The sequence below is a fragment of the Mirounga angustirostris genome, unplaced genomic scaffold (genome assembly GCF_029215605.1).
Source record: "Mirounga angustirostris isolate CCGP_5_RB_7025 unplaced genomic scaffold, mMirAng1.0.hap1 SCAF_10, whole genome shotgun sequence".
Classification (NCBI taxonomy): Eukaryota; Metazoa; Chordata; class Mammalia; order Carnivora; family Phocidae; genus Mirounga; species Mirounga angustirostris.
In genome coordinates, this window is record NW_026991718.1 from 111,916,179 (window position 1) to 111,940,614 (window position 24,436).

General features: G+C 39.0%; 1 pseudogene; it reads right to left on the reverse strand.

The window, feature by feature from the left end:
- Positions 1–14,893: 14,893 nt before the first annotated feature.
- Positions 14,894–16,164, reverse strand: LOC123850596 (E3 ubiquitin-protein ligase RNF14-like; annotated as a pseudogene).
- Positions 16,165–24,436: the final 8,272 nt, after the last annotated feature.

The window sequence follows — 24,436 nt, forward strand, 5'->3', positions numbered from 1 at the left end:
TAAGTTAAAGAAATCTGTCTTCAGAGGACTGAATCTCATAATGGTTTTTTACTTGAAAAGTTTCTTTGCAAATAAAAAAATTAAAGTACTAAATTGTTTAAAGCTTTTCATCAAAAAGAATATTATACTATTTGGGGAATAAAATTTTAAAAAATATATAAATAAAAATGTATAAAGACCTTGCAAAAGCAAAGTTCTTAAAAGTGATTTAAATTGTGTTCCTGTGTTGTAATATAAATACTTCCACTTAACAATGCTTTTGGATGAGAAAAGAGAAAATCTAATTTTAGTTAAATGATCTGAGTGTTCCTGCTGAGTATAACATAAAGAACAAAAGATATGGAAATCTACTTTAGGTTAATAATGAGTAACCGTAAAGAGGCATTATGAAATCTGTGAAGTTTTTCCACATTACTTGGAGGAGAGAGAGATTTTACAGTTCCTCCCGTTCTCATCAGTTATCCCAAGCAAGGGAAACATTTTTATTTTTATTTTTGATGAAGTTTGGGTTGAATAATTCTATACTTACTCTCTCTGAATTTACCTCACCGGGAAATAAAAACACACCCATGATCTTTTTAGTTTATGCAAGGCTTTTAGCTTATTTATTATTTTATAAACCAGTTAAATAAATACCTAAATTCCTTATGCTTTGTAGATCAGATAAGTTTTTATTAATTATAATAATATTTAAGGACATGAAGTGTAAACCTAGGCCTTCAATTAAATAATAGATACTTAACCATATAGTGTTTATAAATGTATTTCTTGTAAATTTCAGATACTATTTCATTTATGTGGATTGATAGTTTCACCACTTATATTGTGTCTTTGTTTCTCTGTCAAATTATTATCATAAACTATGACTTCATTGTCCTTTAAAGTTAACTTAAATATATTTTCTGAACTATGTCATTGAACTAGGATCTTTAGAACAATTTAACATTATGGCCAATAGAGTAGAAATCTTTGTTTATCTTGATACTTAAAAAATTAAAATTCAGAAGGACAAAAAATAAAGTCTATAGTTACCACATAGTTTTCATCTTTAAAACGTATGTATTTCTACTGATATAAATTTTCTCTTCTAACCACCTAAGTTTAGATGTCATATCAAAGTATTATAGGTATTGCCTTAAAATAAGTAAGATATTTTATGTTTTCAACATTAGAGCTTACATTGTCATTTAATCATTGTTTACTTAAATATATACTGCATATATACACATAAGTACATATCAAGATATATTAAAACTAGTGAAAAAAGGAATTTGAATTAAGTAGAGGAGAAAGACTGGTAGGTCAGAGAAAAGAAAGTTGAACTCAAAGCAGGTAGTCTGTTCTCAGTATGAATTCACGAATCTTTTTTGTTTCTGTGTATTTTGTACAGGCCGCGGACCACTCTCCCTTAAGAGCACTGACTCTCATGATGCACTTAGGGTATTTTACGACTTAGACGATTGTGAAAATAAGGATTCCCTCACTTCTGGAGTGTGGTGCCTAAATGGGGCGTCTCCCTATCGGATGGGGGCTCCCAAAGGTTGGGTAACTGGTTGGGTGGAAGTGAAAGGCAGAACAAAGGAGACCGAAGTTTACTGAATACACCGCAAGGGAGCAGCGTGCAGGAGAGCAGAGGAGTCTGTGTGCAAGGAGGCAGTGGGTGGAGGCTCTGTGTGTGTGTGTGTGTGTGTGTTTAAGATTTTATTTATTTGACAGAGAGACAGCGACAGCAGGAACACAAGCAGGGGGAGTGGGAGAGGGAGAAGCAGGCTCCCCACCGAGCAGGGAGCCCGATGCGGAGCTCGATCCCAGGACCCTGGGACCATGACCTGAGCTGAAGGCAGATGCTTAACCCACCCCAGGCATCCCGTGAGGGCTGTTTTTAAAGGGGGAAGATCAGTGGGGGGTCTGGCGACCTATAGAATTCTCTCTTTCTTGGTAACTTTGCCTGGTTGTAGGTAGCCCATTGGTCAGTTAGGACCTATGGATATTTTGAGGCAGGTGGCCTGCTAGCCCTTTTCTACATTCCATTGCTCAAGCCTCTTTGCCTGAAAGCAGCCTCTACATGGGGTAGCTGTAATTTCTAAAGACCCTTCTTTGAACATCTGCAGTGATGATTGTAAACTATCATGACTCCAGTTATGGACACAGGCAGACTGTGGCCTTTTCCTTCTCTCATGCATCTGTGCTTTTTGGTTTGGTTTGGTCTCAAATTACAGGGTCAGCTTGAGGTTTCTTGGGTTTCTTAGCCATCCCCTCGGTTGTAGCACCACCAGGTTGTGAGAGGAATCTCTCAGTGCAAGAAGCAGCTTGCTTCGAGGAACAAACCATCTCCTACACCCATGCTTTTATGTTCAACTGACCAACCTCCTATGACACTGCTCAAGATATTGCCCTTGTCCAAGATCAGGACTCAGATTTGGACCTTAGGAGACTGACAGGCATTTTTTTTGTACGCAGACCAGCTTTGGTGGTCATAGGGAGCTGCTTATTTGCACCAAAAAATTGTACTCTCTCACCTTGCTTATGTAATCTATGGCATGATGCACACAGAGAAAGAACATTTTAGCTCTAACTAGGCTTGATTAGTATTTTCAAAATTGCTTAACATTATTATCAAAGTGGTTTTACTTTCCGGTAAAGAAAATAGTTCGTACCTACATTTGAAGGCTTTCTGTATATATTTAAATAAATTTTTATACACATGAAGTGTGGTCCAGATAATGTTTTTTTTTTAAAGCTTTTATTTATTTATTTGAGAGGAAGAGAGAGAGTGCAAGCAGGGGGAGGGGCAGAGGGAGAAGCAGACTCCCCGCTGAGCAGGGAGCCCTACATGGGGCTCCATCCCAGGACCCTGGGATCATGACCTGAGCTGAAGGCAGATGCTTAACGGACTGAGCCACCCAGGGGCCCCAGTATGTTTTTTTTTTTTTTTAATTGCACTAAAGTCTCCTTATTAGAACAGTTTTCTTTTCTTTCTTTTTTTTTTTAAAGATTTTATTTATTTATTTGACAGAGAGAGACACAGCGAGAGAGGGAACACAAGTAGGGGGAGTGGGAGAGGGAAAAGCAGGCTTCCCGCGGAGCAGGGAGCCTGATGTGGGGCTCGATCCCAGGACCCTGGGATCATGACCTGAGCCGAAGGCAGACGCTTAACCGGCTGAGCCACCCAGGCGCCCCTAGAACAGTTTTCTATCATCTATCTATCTATCTATCTATCTATCTATCTATCTATCTATCATCTATCTATCATCTATCTATGGTATAATTGCCTTGGTGTGGCAGCTTCTTCCAGTAGAGGGCAAGTCCAGAGAGACTCAGCTGTGGGCCATCAGCAGCCAGCGCTCCTGGCAGCTAGGGTAGTGAAGTATGGGTGGGGATTCTAGGTGGGGCACTAGGGTGAGCACTGTGACATATGTAGTTGGAGACCTTTTGGACCCCTCTGGATGTTGACCAGTTAAGTCTAGTGGACATCTCGTCTGATCTCGGAAGCTAAGCGGGGTTGGGCCTGGTTAGTACTTGGATGGGAGACTCTGAAACAACTGTGGGGAACCAGTGTGGTCAAGACCCATGCTGTCCAGAAACTGGAAGGAAGATTAAGAGCAGAAATGGATTCTCAAAGATGAGACTATTTTCTTTTCAAATGCATGCCCTGATTTATCAAGTTATAGTTTGTCGGCTGGACTAAGGAGGTGTCAGTCTTGTGGATGAAAGGTGGAGTGGAAGCTGCAGTTTACAAATCCTTAACCAAAATGGGGGTCTCGAAGAAGGATGGAGGCTTGACATTAACTGATCTCTTGTAAAAATTCATGTGTAAAGGAGAGCCAGGCAGTGATGTTATCATCTGATTAAGGGATGATTAAGTTTTAGAAAGGTCTGAGGGAATGAAGGGGAAAGTGAAGGAGAAAGAAGTGTGAAGGGGCGCCCAGGGAGGGGGCTGGTAAAAGCAAAGTGTATATAGAAGATTTCTGAGTTTTTGGATATTAAAAAAAAAAAGGAATTAAAAATTCCAACACTCATTGGATTTTTAACTTGTGTTTTCTTGACTTTAAATTGTACAGTATAGGGGTGGCTGGCTGGCTCGGTCGGTGGAGCATGCAACTCGATCTCAGGATCATGATTTCAAGCCCCACGTTGGGTATAGAGCTTACTAAAAAATAAATAAATTAAATTAAATTAAAAAAATTTTAGGGGCGCCTGGGTGGCTCAGTCGTTAAGCGTCTGCCTTCGGCTCAGGTCATGGTCCCAGGGTCCTGGGATCGAGCCCCGCATCGGGCTCCCTGCTCCACGGGAAGCCTGCTTCTCCCTCTCCCACTCCCCCTGCTTGTGTTCCCTCTCTCGCCTTGTCTCTGTCAAAAAAATAAAATCTTAAAAAAAATTTTTTTAAAGTATAGTATAATAATGGCATAGGAAGAAACCATTTATATTTAGCAATGATACTTATGGAAGGTTGCATAATTTGCAGCCCTAAAAACACATCACAAACGTTCTCATGTGGAGAATATTAAAGGGTAGTGCATTCTTGGGGAGCATGGCTGGCTCAGTCGGGAGGGTGTGTGACTCTTGATCTCGGGGTTGTGAGTTCGAGCCCCATGTTTGGGGTAGAGTTTACTAAAAAAGGGGGGATAGTGCTTTCTAGAAAAAGAAGAGCTCCAGAAAAAAGGAGCTAAGGCATCTTGTGCAACCTCAAGTCTAAAGTAAAGTGTCATTTAATGGCAAAAGAGAGGAGAATTTTAAGTGTAAAACATTACATGCTGATGTGGAGAACAAAGGCAAAAGAAATACAGAAAAAAAATTAAACTTCCTTACAACTTACAGCCCATCGACAAGTACTTAAAACAGGCAGAGGGACCCTAGACATTAGCCCGACATCCAGGATCCTGTGAGTCTTCTTTAACGTATGAAAATCCCTTTGGAAACTTCCTCTCTCTCTACCCTCCAAGATACAGGTTAGCAATCATCCTCCCCAAGATACAGGTTAGCAATCATCCTCCAAGCACATGTCTCATTGATATACATCTGAAGGGTCTCATGACTAAGATTTTACTAGACAGTAGTAAATGACCTTATCCTAACAACAGCTAACCCCTCAAGATCCTGGAAACCTTGCTTCCAAATTCCTTAGAGACTTACACTATCCCTAACCCCCTGCCAACTTGAAAGTCTATAATGGGCCACTCCTCATGACCCCACTGCAGCTCTTTTTGCCCACGTGTCCTATCCCCGCTTTAATAAAACCACACTTTTTGGGGCGCCTGGGTGGCTCAGGAGGTGAAGTGTCCAACTCTTGATTTTGGCTCAGGTCATGATCTCAGGGTTGTGAGATTGAGCCCTGCATCGGGGTCCACGATCAGTGGGGAGTCTGCTTGAGATTCTCTTCTCCCTCTGCCCCTCCCCCTGCTCATGTGCATTTGCTCTCTCTCTCAAATAAATAAATAAAATCTTAAAAACAACAACAACAAAAACACCCCACAAAACTGAACACCCTTTTTGCACCAAAGATGTCTCAGGAATCCCTTCTTGACTGTTCACTCCTGGTGCCCAACAGTTCACTTCACGTGCTTCATATTTTATTAGTTAAAAACTCTCCTTTGTCTGTCTGTACGTTTTCAACTGGCTTCTCCCTCCCCCTCTTCGTAATTATTGAGAGTCCAGAACTTGTCCTCAAAACTCTAATTCCTACTCACTGTTGGTGAAATAAATTTCAACAAAGTAAGAAGAAAATGTTCCCTCCTCCCATGCAGTCTGCTAGGAAAGCAGATAATATCCAGCTTGATAAAACCATTCTTATGAAGACTAATGCTAACAAAGAAGTTCTGTAAACCACCCAGGCTTCAAAGTTTGTTGTTCTGTCCTGTGAAATTAACCTTAACCTCCATGAGGTCTGTAATTCCAATTAGTTGTCATGTTTATTATATTTGTCCTATATTATTTTTTCTTACAGATAAAAAGCCACAGGGGATCACTGGATCTTCCAACTCCTCTCATGAAATGAAACAAACAAGGAAAATGACCCCATTTGTTTCTCATCTGCAGCAAAAATTTGATATATTTAAATTAATAATGGCTATTAAGAAAATATTGATTCAACAGTATCATTTGATAAATGTCTCTTCTGCCGGCTTCCACCTCACCCTGTCTCTCTGAAGAAAATGTACTTAAAGACCTCAGATAAATTTGGGTTCTCATCTCTGTTCTCAGCTGATGACCTTGGGAAAGTTAACACCCCTGTTTGAACTTCATTTTCCTTATCTCTATCTGTAATCACTGCCCATGTTGTTGTTTAGAATAGTCTGACACAAACCAGTTGCTTGATAAATATTAATTGGCCTTTTCACCTACCTTTTTCCCTTACTTCCTTTTCCCCTCAATTTTTATTCCCACCTCTCTGCCTTCTTTGTGCCCCCCAGGTCCAGCATAAGCCTGAATGCATAAGAACTCCGTAACCTTCCCCTAACAGGAAGGCAAGGCAGTTGATTATTTAAAAGTCTTCTTTTCTTTTTTTTTTTTTAAGATTGTATTTATTTTTTTGACAGAGAGAGACACAGTGAGACAGGGAACACAAACAGGGAGACAGGGAGAGGGAGAAGCAGGCTTCCTGCTGAGCAGGGAGCCCGAAGCGGGGCCCGATCCCAGCACCGTGGGATCATGACCTGAGCCGAAGGCAGACGCTTAACGGCTGAGCCACCCAGGCGCCCCAAAAGTTTTATTTTCTTAAAAAAATATATATATTTTGAGAGAGAGCGCGAGAGTGGGGGTTGGGGGGGGAGAGACAAAGGGAGATGACAGAGAGAGTCTTAAGCAGGCTCCACACCCAGCATGGAGCCCGACGCAGGGCTTGCTCTCACAACCCTGAGATCATGACCTGAGCCCAAGTCAAGAGTCGGATGCTTAACCGACTGAGCAACCCAGGCGCACACCCCCAAATATTTCCATTGTTATTTGTGTCTCGCACAAAGAGGCAGGTGGTTTGAATTTGCCTGTCTGCCTTACTATGAGGGAGAGCCCACTTTTGCTCTGGGTCCTAGCCAGTACCCTACTCTCTCACTCGGTGTCTAGCTGGGACATATCTTAAATGTTGTCAGTCTGCTAGGTCAACTACAGCTAAGTTCCCTCCTTCTACATGTCACTGACCAAAACTACTCTGCTTCAGAAGCAAATAACGTCAGAGCTCAGCTCTGCTGCAAAAACATTTTCCATCCTTCATGAATTAGTCACCCACTTCTCCTGGAACTGCAGCCATGGAGCTTCATATCCTGATCTCTGGTCCATGGAACGCAAATAATATAGGACTCTCAGTAGTGGTCCTGGTCTTATTTTAGGATACTGGCCTTAGGATAGCCAGCAACTGAAACCTGGTGTTAAAAGACAAAATTCAACCAAGTAAATTTGAGGATCTAATTGGTTTTAGTAAGTGATTTATGAATTGAGCTGCATCCCATCTAGGAAAGAGAAGGAAGCTCTGAGGAGTTGTGCAAAATGGAAGGTTTTTATAGGAAAGGGGGTAGGGCAAGGAAGTTATTGGCAAAAGAAAAGAAAGGATTGTTTTAGGCCATATCACTTTCCATGGGGTGGGTGGGGAATAAGAGGTCTTATCATGCGGATTACCTCATCTTCCTTTGTGGAGGGCGGTGGGGATAGAGAGGGCTCCTGTGACTGATCACCTCACGGGTGCTGACCAGAAAATTCCTGACTGACTAGTTAAGACTGTATTTCTGGGGGAGGTTGAAACTGCAGTTAGGTTAGGTATTAAGCCCTGGTTTGGTGCCATGGTTTAGCATAAGAGATTTCATTTTGGGGCCTGTGGTTTTCTCTTTGACGCTGGTTTCAGGCGTCTTGGTGAATTTGTCCCCATGTTCACTTCATGTTAGTATCTCTTTCAGGCTCTTTTCTGCCAAGATAGATTTAAGAGACCGGGGCTGCTGTGCTGGAATGGTAGGAGGCTCAGGCAGGTGTCTAGAGTCAAGGCGGACACGGATGCCTATTGCCACGGATGCCTATTGCTGTTGTCTCAGCTTTAACTCCAAAGGTCTACATCCACTTTATAACGCTGAGGCCAGCACCCTGCACACGCTGTCATCCTTTGCAGGTGCTTCATTGGCTCTGCCAATAGAGGGTGCTAGAAGGACACTGCAAGGTTTGGGGAGGAAAGCCTGGCTCAACCTATTTGCTTCCTAGAGGCCTCCTGTCTATTTCCAGTCACCAGCAGCACTGCCCCAGCCTGGCTCTTCGCGCGGCATGGGCGGGTTGTTTTGTTACCATCAGCTGAGCCCAGTCTGGGATATTCCAGTATTTACAGAGCCAGCATCATTGTGCCTGAGGGGGGCACCAGCTCTGGCTGAGAAGAGCTCTTTCCTCAGAGGTCTGGATTTCAGCTCTATAGGCCCCTTCAAGTTCCTAAGTTTGGATACTTCCAGTCTCTTTTCTGGGAGTGGTGGCTGATTCCTGTAGTTGCTATCTCTGTGATAGTTTTGTGTTCTCATTTTTTCAATTCTTAAGTGCTTAGTTAGCAATTCTTTATATTAAATTAGTTAATATTAACACGAATATTACGTTTAAGTATTATATTCCCTCTGTAAAAACCAGTGATAGGGCTGAGTGATATAGAATGCACTTAGATGAAGGGCTAGGATAAAGAGACTGAGTCTAGGCTGGGGAGAGGCAGGGATCTCTGAGGTATTACAGATACCTGGGGACAGATGGACTGGGGAGTAAAGTGGGGGGAGGAGCTTATAGTTAGGGAGATATTAGGAAGATGGTTCAGGAGGATTCTTAGGTGGGGAGTTGTAGTAGGGAAGTTGATATGGTTTGGGGTGGTCTGGAGAGAGGATGAAATTTAAGGCCAGATGAACCTGCATGTGGGGATTAGGAGGGTAATGGGCCATGTTGGGGCTAGTGGTGGTAGTTAGGTTATGGTTAGCTTAAGGTTAAACCTGAGTTGATCCAGGGTAGAGTGGGTCGGAAGTTGGAGTAGATATTGTGGTAGCCCTAGATTGCCAAACCATTTGTTTTCACTCTGAGGCCAAAGCTTTTCCCATTAGTACATGTTCATAAGTTGAGGGCTATATACATGAACGGAGACATAATGTCTTTATTGTTAAAAAAACTCTAATTGAAATTTAAGCTTTTCCTTGATTTATGAATGTGGACAACAAATCTCGGGGCGCCTCGATGGTTCAGTCAGTTAAGGGCCTGCCTTCAGCTTAGGTCATGATCCCAGGGTCCTGGGGTTAAGCCCTGAGTTGGGCTCCCTGCTCAGTGGGGAGCCTGCTTCTCCCTCTCCCTCTGCCATTCCCCCTGCTTGTGCTCTCTAGCTCTTTCTGGCAAATAAATAAATAAAATCTTAAAAAACAAAACAAAAACCAAAATTCATTAGTATTAGCTATTCCTCTGACTTTATCACCAAAATAATTAAAGTAATTTTGTTATATTAAAGATGTATATATCTTGAGATATCATTTATGCTCACCACTATTTTGAAATTGCACTAGTTATCAGACCTGCTGTTTGAGCTTATTTAAGACATTAATAAATATTTATAGTTTTATTTCAGTATTTTAAAAAGTATGAGATCATAAAGGACACAGGATCCTGCTGGAAGAAATTTCTACTTGCTAAATTTAGGATAATCTGGGCATCAAAAATAATGCCAAATATAATGGATTGAAATACACTGAATCAATGAAAAGACATAATTGCATAATGATATTCAGAGATGGGGTAACCAGAAAAACTCATATGTCCCCCTTTGAGGCAGCCACAAAGCAAACTTCTTCTAACTTTGAAAACCAGTAACTAATTTGAATGAATTAAATATTAATCCTGCCTCTCCAGTAGGAGCTGTATTTCTAGTAACCAAATAGCTCTAGTTGATGCAGGGAAGTTCTATTTTACTGAGTTGTATCCTACAAATCCTAAAGAACTTATTGACTCATGCAAGGACTGTAATTTGTGTTAAATCCATTAAATGTATGATTGACATGGGACTAGACATTTGTATAGGCAAAATAGCACATATTGATTACTTTCAATATAAAAGGGGGAAATCAGCACTGTTCAATAAAGAGATCAGACACTCATCACTTTAATTCAGTTGTGAATCTGAATATTAAGTGACATGCAGATACTAAGTGACTCCTGATGTGTTGCAATATCAAGAACAGAGCTTCACCTCTGATGCATTTTTGCCAAAAATATTAATTTAAATCAATAAAAACCATTAGAACCAACCTCATTTTTACATGATACATTGGTGAACAAGCTAAAGAATACCAGACAAAACAGAAGATGGGTCACTGTAAGAACAAGTGGCCCAATGTCTTCAAGTCAGTGTGTGACAAAATGGGGACTGTGCTAGATTGAAAGAGGTTGGAAAGATATAAAAATCACTTAGGGTGGTTTGCGCATGCCAGCTCTACAGAACATTTTGCTCTATGATGAACAGAAATGCATAATAAATTTAAAAAATACTTCAAGAAAAGCAATCCATCAAGAGTAGCACTGGAAGAAATATAAACCTGAATAGATCAACCAAGCATGAAGACCTTGGTATGGTGCTGAGAGGACTCTCCTCCCACTAAGTCTCATACTCATAAAACGTTAACACTGAGTTCTAGTTTGTGGTGCTTAAAATAGTCTTTGTTCACGCTCTTTTGCCCTAGCATAATTTTAATAACACTGTCCTTTATTCTCAAATGTGTCCTGTTTGCATTAATTATGGTTGAATTAGATGGTCATCTCAGACCTTGCTAACTTTGAGGGAACGGTTAATTCCTGTCTTACACAAGTTGTTCCAGAAAATAGAGGAAATGTAAGAGCTACCCAGATGATTTTAGGAGATATTATCTTGATTTCAAAATCAGATAACAATTAAGAACAGAAAAACAATGGGCCATATTTCCTTTGGATGTATGTGCTTGAATTCAAAATAGAATTTGTAGATAATCAGACTTGATAATGTGTTAAAAATACACTATGATTAATTAGGATAGATCTAAAAATGTGAGGATGATATAATATCAAAAAATCTAACAATGTAATTCTCTGTTGGTAGATAAAAGAATAGGATTATAGGATTACCTTAAATGATCCAGAGCAAGTATTTTATAAATTTCAAAACCAATTATCATAGAATATCTTAAGAAATTAGAAAGAGAAAAGAACTCACTAAACATGCTAAAGACTAAATGCCAAACTCTTGGGGAGAATGTTATATTTATTCAAGGAATTTTGGATACATTCCCTTTAAAACTGGAAGGGAAAAAAAAAGGAAGGATTCCCATTACTATTGAGAATGGAGAAACTGGCCCATGCTATTAGGAAATATAAGAAACAGTGCAAGCACTGAAAAGGTGGAGATATAATTGTCATCACTTGCAGATGATACAACCACTTACCTGGAAAAAAACAACAGAATCAATCAAAGGACAAACTACGAGGATTCAGAAGAGAGTCCAACAGCTTTGCTGGGTATCAGGTTGACTCCCGAGAATCAAAAGCTTTTCTCCCTGGATGAGCACATGGAAGCACAGTCTTCCCACTTACTCATTCTAGTAATATCCAAATCATTTGTGAATTTTTATAAGTTGCTGATGTAGTCTTCTATTTCATTTGGCTGTTACTGGATAAATGCTGCTTTGGTGTGAGTTGGTTAAGAATAAGAAAGGTCATCCAACTCCTCTCAAAGGGCCCTTTGTCAAATGGCTCCTGTTAAACAGCAGGACTAAGGCTTGCACTGGGTGTTATACACAACTAATGAATCGTTGAACACTACATCAAAAACTAATGATGTACTATATGCTGGCGAACTGAATTAAAAAAAAAAAAGAACAAGGCTCGCATTCCACTCTGTATGGCTGCAAAGCCCATGCCCTTTCTACTGACCCACACTTCTTCTTTTGATGTTGGGACTTGTATGGGCTATGCCTAAAATCGAAATTCATTAATCTGGTGTTCAAAGTCCTCCACAACCCATCCTTCTAAACTACTTACCGATTTGTATTTACTAGCACCTGGGCTAGATCTGGTCTTAAATCTTCTGCTAGGGACACAGATACCCAGGGCCCAAACTAGTAAATTGGTCAAATGCAAAGTCAAATACACAGCATCGCCTCTTTATTGTAGTTTCTGCAATTCTCCTTTAATGGGGAAAGTGAGCTTGCTTAAGCAAAAGTGAGGTACGGGAAAGGGAAGGAATAATGCTTCTCTTTGGCCTCACCCAAGGATGGATTATGAATACCTCAGTGCCAGGGGTTCTATACTTCTAAGTCCTGATCAATTTCCAAGGTAATCCTGAACTGTAATTCCTCAGCTGCTGGCCTGCTGGCCAACCCCAGGAGTGACTCAGAAATGCTGACTGTGCTTCTCTCCTTGGGTGTCCCAATCTCACTGCCTTCTTTACCCAGTCTCAACCAGAGGTCTGCTCTCTGCTTTTAGAGTCCTCCTCCTTCTTTAGCTCCTCTCTACTAGCAGGGAGAAAAGAGAGAGAGGTTTGGTGGCTTCCACAGAGCAAAGCCTACATCTATTCTGGTCCTTTTTAATGACAATTTTTAGAAATTATTTTTACTTTTAAGATTAAGCATCCTCACAAACAACCCAGAACCAGTCCTTGCTGATTCTTTGGACACATACATAAAATGGTTAAAAGTGATTCCTTAATTTTTTGGGGTGCCTGGGTAGCTCAGTCAGTTAAGTGTCTGCCTTTGGCTCAGCTCATGATCCCAGGGTCCTAAGATCAAGTCCCACATTGGGCTCCCTGCTCCGAGGGGGAGGCCTGTTTCTCTCTCCCTCTGCCTACCACTCCCTCTCCTTGTGCTCTCTCTCTCTCTCTGTCAAATAAATAAATAAAATCTTTTTTTAAAAAGTGATTCCACAATTTTCAATGATAAGATAAGAAAAAAGAATATGTTCTCAGCTGTAGCCAAATTCTTCTGTGTTCTTTTTCCAAAAAATCTTATTTTGCTACCAAGGCCCTCATCAAACCATAAGGAAAGACAATTTTTCAAAAAGGAAACAAAACTCCCAAATAGAGATCTAAGTATCAGGCCAAAATCATACCCCAAAACACTGCTGTCATAAAAAGGGTAGAAAGTCAAATCCTTGTAGTTCATTAAAGAACATCTTTAGAAAGAATTCAGAAAGTTGGGATTGTAACTATAGTGATGTGGACAGGCTAACAAAGCAGATAATTAAAGAAAGTTTAGCTTGAGAACATATCAGGCTTTGTCTTATTCTAGAAGAGGGAATAAAACTATGAGCTCCTGGAGATAATATTAAAACAGTCCTTACCAACAGAAGGTAGTGTGAGGTTTATAAAGGGACAGAATATAGAACAAAAGACAGCAAAGACAAGTCATTTTGAATCTAGGCTTTACTGCCCAGGAAAGTTGAATGGGGTTGAAATTCTTCTGAGGCAGTATCATTAAATTCTAGACTTGACTCAAAACCAATGGACTATACACCACTAAGAAATATGAAGTGACCCACAGTCTTTGTTGGTATTAAAATATTTTAAAAATTATCTATAAATTTCTGTTCTGAAAAGCAGTAGATCAAAATGACATCCAATCAGTTATAGAGTAAAGGGTTCCCTCCAAAGAGAACTAACTTAGCAGAAATTCAGGTTGAAAGGAATGTAACATGGAGTAAATGAGATGAGGTTCTCAGTAGTTTTTTTTTAAATTTTTTATTATTATGTTAAATCACCATACATTACATCATTAGTTTTTGATGTAGTGTTCCATGACTCATTGTTTGTGCATAACACCCACTGCTCCATGCAGAACGTGCCCTTTTTAATAACCATCACCAGGCTAACCCATCCTCCCACCCCCCTCCCCTCTAGACCCTCAGTTTGTTTTTCAGAGTCCATCGTCTCTCATGGTTCGTCTCCCCCTCCGATTTCCCCCCCTTCGTTCTTCCTCTCCTGCTATCTTCTTCTTTTTTTTTTTTTCTTAACATATATTGCATTATTTGTTTCAGAGGTACAGATCTGTGATTCTGTTGAATCTTGCACAATTCACAGCGCTCACCATAGCACATACCCTCCCCAATGTCTATCACCCAGCCATCCCATCCCTCCCACCCCACCCCCCACTCCAGCAACCCTCAGTTTGTTTCCTGAGATTAAGAATTCCTCATATCAGTGAGGTCATATGATACATGTCTTTCTCTCAGTACAGTTTTAATAAGGCTTCTGCCCATCCCAATTTTAAGAGGTAGTACCAAGTGGGCTCACATAAAATATCTTAGAGGGATGCTTCTTAGAGGCGAAAGGGTCTATAAATCTAACTCTTGACCCTTCTCTTTACCTAAAGCTTGAGAAAGAAAATAAATATTTAACTTTTATTTATTTTTATATATTTATTCTTATTTGAATATAGTTGACACACAATGTTACATAGGCTTCTGATGTAAAATATAGTGATTTGACAAGTTTATACATTATGCTATGCTCACCCCAAGTGTACCTACCGTCTGTCTCCATACATTGCTATTACAGTATCATTGACTGTATTCCTTACGCTGTGCCTTTTGTTTCCATGAATTATTCGTTCCATAACTGGAAGCCTGTATCTCCCACTCTCCTTCAACCAATAAATATTTAATTTTTAGCTATTCAGAGCTTTGGACACATTGCAATATTTATGTTTAATATCTAGTTTTTATTTTCTGAAACTTTGGCTTATAATTTTCCCAGTTATGTTCATTGAAAAATGTATGAATTGTTCCTAAATAAGTAGTACCGTATGAAAATATAAACCTTGCTCTTCCATATCTTTTACATAGGAAGAGTGAATGAACAGTACCCTAAAAATTCTACAAAGTTACTCTGTGTATTTAACGAAATTAAGGCAAACCATTCCACTCCCATATCTTGAGCAGGAGGAGGTAACTAGTCTTCAATCTCATCTTCTCAAATATCTCCATTAACATCCACAGCCTGGAACAACCAGTGAAAACACGGGGAAGAAGGATCAGTAAAGTGTTTATAAGGGTTTGCTCTAGAGAGAGAACCCAATCCAGCAGAAATATTGCATATAGTCAGGACATGCCCTCTTGTTACATCTATCTAATTTCTCCATGGGATTCCCACAACATGAGCAGCTTTTTGAGTTCTTTTCTAGTCACTTCTTACTTTCCATCTCTTCCAGTGCTTTCCAAAAGTCTCTTTTTTAATTTTATTTTTAAAGATTTTTATTTATTTATATGAGATAGAGAGAGAGAGAGCATGAGAGGGGGAAGGGTCAGAGGGAGAAGCAGACTCCCTGCCGAGCAGGGAGCCCGATGCGGGACTCGATCCCGGGACTCCAGGATCATGACCCGAGCCGAAGGCAGTCGCTTAACCAACTGAGCCACCCAGGCGCCCCCCAAAAGTCTTTTATTGACCTCATTTGCTTGCAAGTACTCATTTCATAAAACTATTAATTTGTTCTGCATTTTACAAGGAGAGACCCTAAGGTAGGTCAGTCTGCACAAGGTATAGAAGGAAAAGTTGCAGCCAGAGCAGGTGTCCATCGTACAGCTGGGTTCCCGCATATCAGGCAGCTGGCCGCGTGAGCAGGGGCAGTACGTCACATCGGCCATCAGGTCCAAGTTGGCTGGAGGGGAAGACAGTCATCCTGGGTAAATAACTCTGCTTCCACTAGTTCTTTGACCTGACCAAGAATGGCCACCAAAGGGCACTTGGGTTCTGGGCAGTTGAGGCATGGAACTTGACCATCTCTGATCTGGATCTGAAAGCTGTCCTTCAGACAGGCTTTGCAGTATGTACTCCAAAAAGTACATGCATTCACTCATTCACTATCTACCTTCTCACAGAAACAGTTATTACACAGGAGCAATTTACTTATTAAAAGCATATTATCTGCTGAGCTTGATCAGAGTCCAAGATTTCCTGGACCAGACTCAACTATAATTCCACATCCTGCATGGGTCTCATCCACAACTTCTTGTCTACATCAGGTCTATCAGGTCCTGCAAAATCTAGCTCTGTGGTAGAGGCTTGAGCCATCCTTCTCTGCACCTTCTTCTGAGAACCCCATCTTGAGGTCAAAAGAGACAATAGTCAGCTAGGATCTCTTCCTTAAGAAATTGCATCCAGGCAAACAGGACCACACTGCCATGGTGGTCTTCCTGTAGGTTGTCTAAGATAGCTAAGATAGCACTCAAAAATACCTTGAAATTTTGTGAAAAGTTCTCCACCTTGGACAGACTCTTGTTTTTTCAAATGCATCTCCATCATAAATACTCACCAGGGCCTGCAATTCATCCTCCTGAGCTTCTGGGTTTTCTGACTACATTTACATCTGAGAAGCTGAGGACAATCTAACACGACAGTCGCATTTTGGTTCATTTTTGAAAGTTGTTCTTTTAAAAGGAGAACAACTCCTGAAAAATAGTAGGTGCTCATTAATTGTTAGCAATCATCATCATTATCCTTGTTATCCTCACAACAATCCTGGAAGGTAGGAATTAACGCCCATCTACATGTCTTTGTAGAAAATTAGAAAGAATCTACAAGTAAACTATTAGAATTAATAAGAAAGTTTATTAACTTTTCTGGATACAAGGTTAACAACAATTAGAAAATGAAGTTAGATTATCCAGTAGAAACAGAGGGTAGAATGGTGGTTGCCAGGGACTGTGGGTGGGTGGGGTGAAATGGAGAGACAGTGGCAAAGGGTACAAACTCCCAGTTATAAGATGGATAAGTTATGGAGATCTAATGTACAGCATGGTGATTAAAGTTAACAATACAGTATTGTATAATTAAAAGTAACCAAGGGAGTAGATCTTAAATGTCACCACAAAAAGGAAATGGTAATTATGTGACATGATGGAGGCATTAGCTAACGCTACAGTGGTAATCATTTTGCAATATATAAGTGTATCAAATCAACGCATTATACACCTCAAACTTACACAGTGTTACATGTTAATTTTATCTCAATAAAGCTGAAGGGAAAAGACATTAGGACTACTTAAGGTATTTTCTCCCTTTTTGAGAAAAATTATTTAAATAAATGCACTGACACAAAAAATTCTGCAAAAAAAAAAAAGAAGAGAGAGAGAGAATAAAGGTAAAAGAAAAGACACATTTATAGTGGAATAAAAAACATCAAGTAACTAGGAACAAATCCAGAGAAATTCAAGATTTCTACACGGGAAACTAAGAAATTGAGATATATTCAAGAAGAGTGAAACAGATGGAGGACTTTACCTCCTACATGATGTCTATATTCTCCAAATTGATCTGTAGATTCAGTGTGATCACAATCAAAATCCCCTGTATTTTCTCTTTGTGAAAATTCTGATTCAAAGATTTATAGACATAAGTGGGCAAAGAATAATCAAGATAATCTTGAAGAACAAAGTTGTAGGATTTAAATTTCAATATTTTAAGATTTATTATAAAGCTATAGTAATTCGGAAAGTGTGATGTTGAGGTAAAAATAAACAAAAGAAACGAAACAGAGTACAGAAATAGATCTAGTCATCCATAGCTAGTTGATTTCTGAGAAAGTGGCACAACAGAGTAAAGAAGAAAGGACAGTGTTTTCAATAAATGGTGCTTTGGATATCCATATAGAAAAAAATGAAACTTAGCCTCTCACACCATCCACTAAAATCAATTCCATATGGATTATAGATGTTAATAAGAATGTAAAACCCTCAGGCACCTGGGTGGCTCAGATGGTTAAGCATCTGCCTTCGGCTCAGGTCATGATCTCAGAGTCCTGGGATCGAGTCCCGCATCGGGCTCCCTGCTCCTTGGAAGCCTGCTTCTCCCTCTGCCTCTCTCTCTCTGTCTCTCATGAATGAATAAATAAAATCTTTAAAAAAAAGAAAAGAATGTAAAACCTTCTTACTAAGTTTCTAGAAGGAACATAGGAGAATATGCTTATGACCTTAGCATAAGTGAAGATTTTTAAACAGGACATAGAATATACTAACTGTAAAGGAAAAGAGACAAATTTGACCTCATTAAAATTAGGAACACTTATTGAACAAAAAATGTCAGTAAGACAGAGAAAAGAAAAGCCATAAAGTTGTGGAAGCTATTTTTATTTTTATTTATTTTAAAGATTTTATTTATTTATTTTGAGAGAGAGAGCATGTGTGCACGAGCAGGGGGTTAGGGAGAGGCAGAGGGAGAGGGAGATCCAGACTCCCCGCTGAGCAGGGTGACATGGGGCTCAATCCTAGGACCCTGAGATCATGACCTGAGCTAAAGGCAGACGCTTAACCGCCTGAGCCACCAGGCACCCCATTTTTTTAGAACATATAAACAACAAAGATATTGTATCTAGACTATGTAAGAATTTCTTACAAATCATTAAGAAAAATTCAGACCACAATGCAAGAGAAAAGAAAGGCAAAGTCTTGAGCAGACATTTCACAAAACAAAAATAGCCAGATGACCAATAATCATAAGATAAGGCTCTCAACCACAATGGTTATTAAAAATGCAAATTAAAACCACAATGAGCTACCATTACACATGAACACCAGAATGGCTAAAATTAATAAAGACTGACAATAGCAAAGATTGGTGGGATGTGTTAAAATGGTACAACCCCTTTGGGAAACTATTTGACTGTAGCTACAAAAGGTTATCACATGCATATCTATGACCTATCAATTTCTCCAACAGAAATGCCTATATATGTGCATTAAAAAACATGAACAAGAATAGTAGTATTCATAGTAGTAATATTCATAAATGACTCTGAACTGGAAAAAAATCCAATGCTTATCACCACGTGAATCTTACAAACATAATGATGAGCCAGACACAAAAGCATACTTATGTACGTTCCATTTATGTCAAGTTTAAAAACAGGCAAAACCAATTAGGATATCTATGATAGAATTAAATTTGGGAGTGTAGTTAACTTTGGTGAGGGTGTGTGGATAGTGACAGGGTAGGAACAAAATCAGGGCTTCTGAGTTGGAAATAATATCATATTTCTTAACCTAAATGGGGGTTTCACCGTGTGTTCACCTTGGGATAATTCCTGTATTGTACACTTCTGATTTGTTTACTTTACTGAATGTAGTAAAGATTATTCCACAAGATAGTTCATTGAAAAAGTTGTGAGCAAATTTGAATGAATGATAGGTATGTTGTAGTGCTTTTTTTTAAAAGATTTTTTAAAAAAAGATTTTATTTATTTATTTGAGAGAGTGAGAGAGAGCATGAGCAGGGTAGGAGGGAGCAGAGAGAGAGGGAGAAACAGACTCCCTGCTGAGCAGGGAGCCAACGCGGGGCTCCATGCCAGGACCCTGAGATCATGACCTGAACTGAAGGCAGATGCTTAACCGAATGAACCACACAGGTGCTCCTAAGATTTTATTTTTAAGAAATCTCTACACCCAACGTGGGGCTCAAACTTACAACCCAGAGATCAAGAGTCACATGCTCTATGGACTGAGCCAGCCAGGAACCCCATGAATGATAAGTACATAAAACAGTAATATTAATATCACATGTTTTTAAACCGTAAAAACATGACAGAAACAAGGTATAATTTGGAAGGAGAATATATGGGTTAACTTGTCATAAAGCTCTTACATTGTCCAAGAAGTGGTAAACTTCCTAATTTATATTATATTTTAATAGCTCAATGATGTATATTTTAAATTTCAATGACACAACTAAGAAAATAATGAATTTTTATGGACAATCTAATAGAGGGGTAAATGGAATAATGAAAATACCTAAACCTGAACTACCGTTTACTTTTAGCAAACAGGGGATAACCAATTTGCATTGGTACTTACACTGAGCTCACTCTCACATCCTGTTTTTTATAATTCCTGATCAGGTTTGCTTTGATGTTCTAATCTTTATAATTCTTCATATTACCTCTTATGTTTGCTCCTGACAATGTACATAGCACATAAGATTAGTCACATTTTTCAACATGCCCCAGTAAGGTTCTATTCAGTTTCCCTACAATCATTTTCCCTTTAGATACTATTTTGTAGTAGCAGATTCTCCATGAAATTTGCACTGTAGTGTTGATTTCTCTTTGAGCTCTTAATTAATATTCTATATATCCAACAAGCCCAAAGAAGTACACATAATAAAGCCATGATTAATATTATGATAGGATGATTTTTAAAAAGTAAAATATTGGTTTTAGGTAAAATAGCCTTTGAAAATATCATTTTAGAGGTGTATAGTTAAAGCAGATTCTTGATTAGCTATGCATAAGAATTCTCCCTTATCAAATTGTTTATTAGTTTTAGTAGCTTGTTTTTCCAACTGCTCTGCAATTTGAGAGTTATTCATCAGCTCTCCTCTTAGCTTAACCCAATTGATACCTAATGTATCATCAACGTGTGAGGCTTGGTAGTCTAAAGCTTTCCATAGAAATTTTTCTTGCATGGTCCAATATATTTCTTCTGAATATCCATCAATTTTGCAAATTATATTACTCTGTCTATAGAAATACTCTCATCTTTCCAACTAATGTTTCCAATATGACACAATATATTACTGATTATTAAAGTTTGATTATGAGGTGCTCATTAGAGAATACATGTAAAACTATTAAATTGAAAGGAAGTGGGCTCAGTTTCTTTCAAATCTTGGGGACTAATATATTGAGTCTGCCCCCATTTCTAACAACTGTCAATATCAATAGTAACATTTAAATTATAGTTCCTGTCTTCTGTGTGCCTGTGTCCTTGAATGACAGGCACCCTTGAACACATTTTTTCCATGTCGGTATGGGAGAAAACTTACATCTTTTAGTCACACTAGTTACAATGGTTCAGTTTTCAGTAGTTTCAATTTGCAAATACCAACTTTCAGCTTTCATATATATGGTATGATCCACATTTTTACACCATCCTTTAATCTTTCCATAGACAGTTCCATGCCCAGTACCAGTTGTTCCCATAAGCAGGTACAATCCTGTAGTTCAGTGCAAGTAAGTATATCCTGTAATTGTTGAATAGCTAGTTGTTCGATTATACAGCTGAGGGCTGTGACAATTCTTTAGCAATATTTTGTTGCAACAGAATTTCATTTGAAGCTGTCCAATTCCCAATTCCTCCTTAATTTCATTCTAATTTTGCTCCTACTGTTAATCTTGTATTAGACTATGATTTCATCCTGGTTGCCTTTGAATTGCATGTTTCCACAATTGCCCCAAGGTGTTAAGTTGTTGATGAATATTTCTATACTACAAGAGTTTGTGATTCCAGTCCTGGTTGTGATTCTTCCTAACCTAGTACTTAATGTCTCTTTTAGTTTGATCATGGTCCTTTCGGCCCCTCTCTAAATATTCTCTAGAATGTTAAAGTCCACTGTGTACAAGTAAAATTGATTCATATTAGCAGCAGTAATACTAAGAAAAGCATTTCACTTAATTCTCCTAGGGGCCTTAAATATGGAGACTGAAGATTGCTAGGTAATAAACAGGATAAACTAATTTTTATGGGATGATATATTTTTGGAACTTTTGGAGAAACTAATCACACCATTTGGGTTCAGATATTTTTTTCCTAATCTTTATATCTATCTTTAGTTTTGTTAAACCAGGCCTCGATGGCTATAAAAGAAAATGAATAATTGGGGGGCGCCTGGGTGGCTCAGTCGTTAAGCGTCTGCCTTCGGCTCAGGTCATGATCCCAGGGTCCTGGGATCGAGCCCCGCATCGAGCCCCGCATCGGGCTCTCTGCTCGGCGGGAAGCTGGCTTCTCCCTTTCCCCCTCCCTCTGCTTGTGTTCCCTCTCTCGCTGTGTTTCTCTCTGTCAAATAAATAAAATCTTTAAAAAAAAAAATGAATAATTGGAGTCCTGTGAAATATAATGTGAGTGTAATTATATTCAGGCTGATTAATTAACAATTCTACCCAACTGGTATATTCAGTACCACAATAGGAGGTGATATTTGAGATTATATTATTTAACATTTGGGTGATATTGATTTCAGTCTGTGGGAAGATTTGAAATTTCCCACTTCATTTAAATTCAAACCACCCAATCAGTACGTTGAAGTGTTACAGACAAATAAAGGGATTTCTTGAGCCTTAACTCCATATTCAGGGCAATTTTTAGTTGGTACAAAATTCCATGAGGTTGAGATACTTATTTTTAAGAGAAGGAGACATAAAACTATGAGCTCCATGTTTAGTACAAAATAAAATTATTAGAAGTATACTGGTCAGGATAACTAAAAAGAAAGTAACAGCAGTCTACCTCTCTTGCCATCAGTCCATTAGAGACTCTTTTTTCTTCATCTTGCATATTATTTTCAGTTACTGTCTGGAGAATGTAACTTTAAGGTCCTTAATGGGAATTACAACCCATTCAGTCATAGATGCTGGTCTCACATGAAAAGCTGTATTGCCTTTTCACTTTGATAGTGGTATGAGTTATCAACAACATCTGGGAAGGTCCTCTCCCATAGGATAACAATCCAGCCAATTGTTAGAATACTTAGGGAGAATGGGTTAGCCTGGTAATGGCTATTAAAGAGGGCACATACTGAATGGAGCACGGGGTGTTATAAGCAAACAATGAATCATGGAACACTACATCAAAAACTAATGATGTAATGTATGGTGATTAACATAACATAACAACAACAACAACAACAACAACAACAACAACAACAATAATAATAATAATAAAAGAATACTTAGATGTAGACTTTGTCTCCTGGTCTGTATTGATGACACACCTTCTCAGAGGGAGGCTTACATCATCTGGCCACACGATGGCATAATAAGCCTAGGGAAACAAGCAAATTCTTTCTGTCTGATGTGCTTTCATTGTATCAGGTCAGGGGTTAGTCTTAACCCCTAAATTCATTGAACTTCCAAACATTAACTCAAAGGGAGAAATACCATACTTGTTAATAGGAGTTAAGTTTAATTTTCATAGAACCAAGGCAAGGCTGTTGATCACCATAAACCAGTGGTCTGATATGTTAGCCAAAGAATTCTTTAGGATAAGTTTCATTCATTCTACTTCTCTGAAAAACTAGGGATGATAAGGAGTGTGATAAGTTATTGGTATTTGTAAAGTCTTATAGAGCTCCTGATTTATCATAGAAATAGAGTGACTTCATCTTTTGGATTATAGAAGTTCAGGAATTCCAAAGATTGGGATGATATAATTCAGTAAGACTGCTCATCATTTGAGCATCTATTTTAGCCAAAGGCAATACTTCTGGCCATCTAGAAACCATACATACTATTACTAAACAGAATTTCTTACCTTCTGATGGCAGAAGCTCTACAATATTCATTCACCCTCAGGTCCTAGGTAATGTGGGTCCCAGGGGGCTTCCTTGATGTAACTTAGCTGTTCCCTGTAAAGAAATGTTCTGACGAACAGCACATTTTGCATTATTTATTGATTTAGTCCTTATACAGGAGTGGTATAATTCCAAGACTTCCAGTGAATTCATTTTGTTTGAATGATATTGCTGGTTAGGTGGCATGAAAAGCTATGTATGCACACAATTGGGGTACAGGAATAATACCATGGGGTAATCCCCATATTCCTATGGTGCTTTTCTTATCTCTCCTTGATTTCCAATTATCCAATTTGGGGGAGTTGCGTATTTCTGAAACTGTGAATAGGAGTCCCTTGATAGAATTAATAGGGCTTCAATTTCCCCAGTCCACACCTTAGGAGACATTTTTGTGCAAATTCATTTCCTTCAGATAGCTCCTCTCACCCGGTATGAGTTCTACAAAGAATTACATAAATCTGTTTGGGAAATTGCAATGACTCTAATAAATTTGCAATTCGTTTCCATGTGATATTTTAGTGCTCATTGATGTTAGAAAGCTCTATTCTTCCAGATTGTATGTAGGCCTCACACATGAATTTACTGTCAGTAGAGATATTCTCTTTAAGACTGGTGGCTAATTTAAAACTCATGTAACAGCTAGAGTGCTGCTGATTTTATGTTTGTAACAACATAGCCTCCAAAATCTCATGAAGACTGACTACTGCATAATGTGCCTTTATATTTCCCCATGTGTTTCTCATACAGGATCCATTAGTGAATTATTTTAAGTCAGCATTGTGAATAGACATGTTAGCTATAGCAGCCTGAGGATGAGTATCTTCTCTTAACTGTGAGGCAGTCGTGTTCACTACTCATTTTGGATCTGGCAGTTGAACAGCTGGGTTCAAAAAGTTCCACCTGACTAGAATAACATTAGTATTAGACAAACTGTGTACCCATTAAACATTAACTCTCCGTTCTCCCCTTATTTCCTCCTCCCCAGCCACTGGCAGCCATCATTCTACTTCCTGTCTCTATGAGTTTGACTCCTTTGGTATATAAGTGGGAGCATACAATATTTGTCCTCTTGTGACTGGCTTGATTCTCTTACCATAATATCTTCAAGATTCAACCATGTTGTAGCATGTGTCAGAATGTCTATCCTTTTTTAAGGCT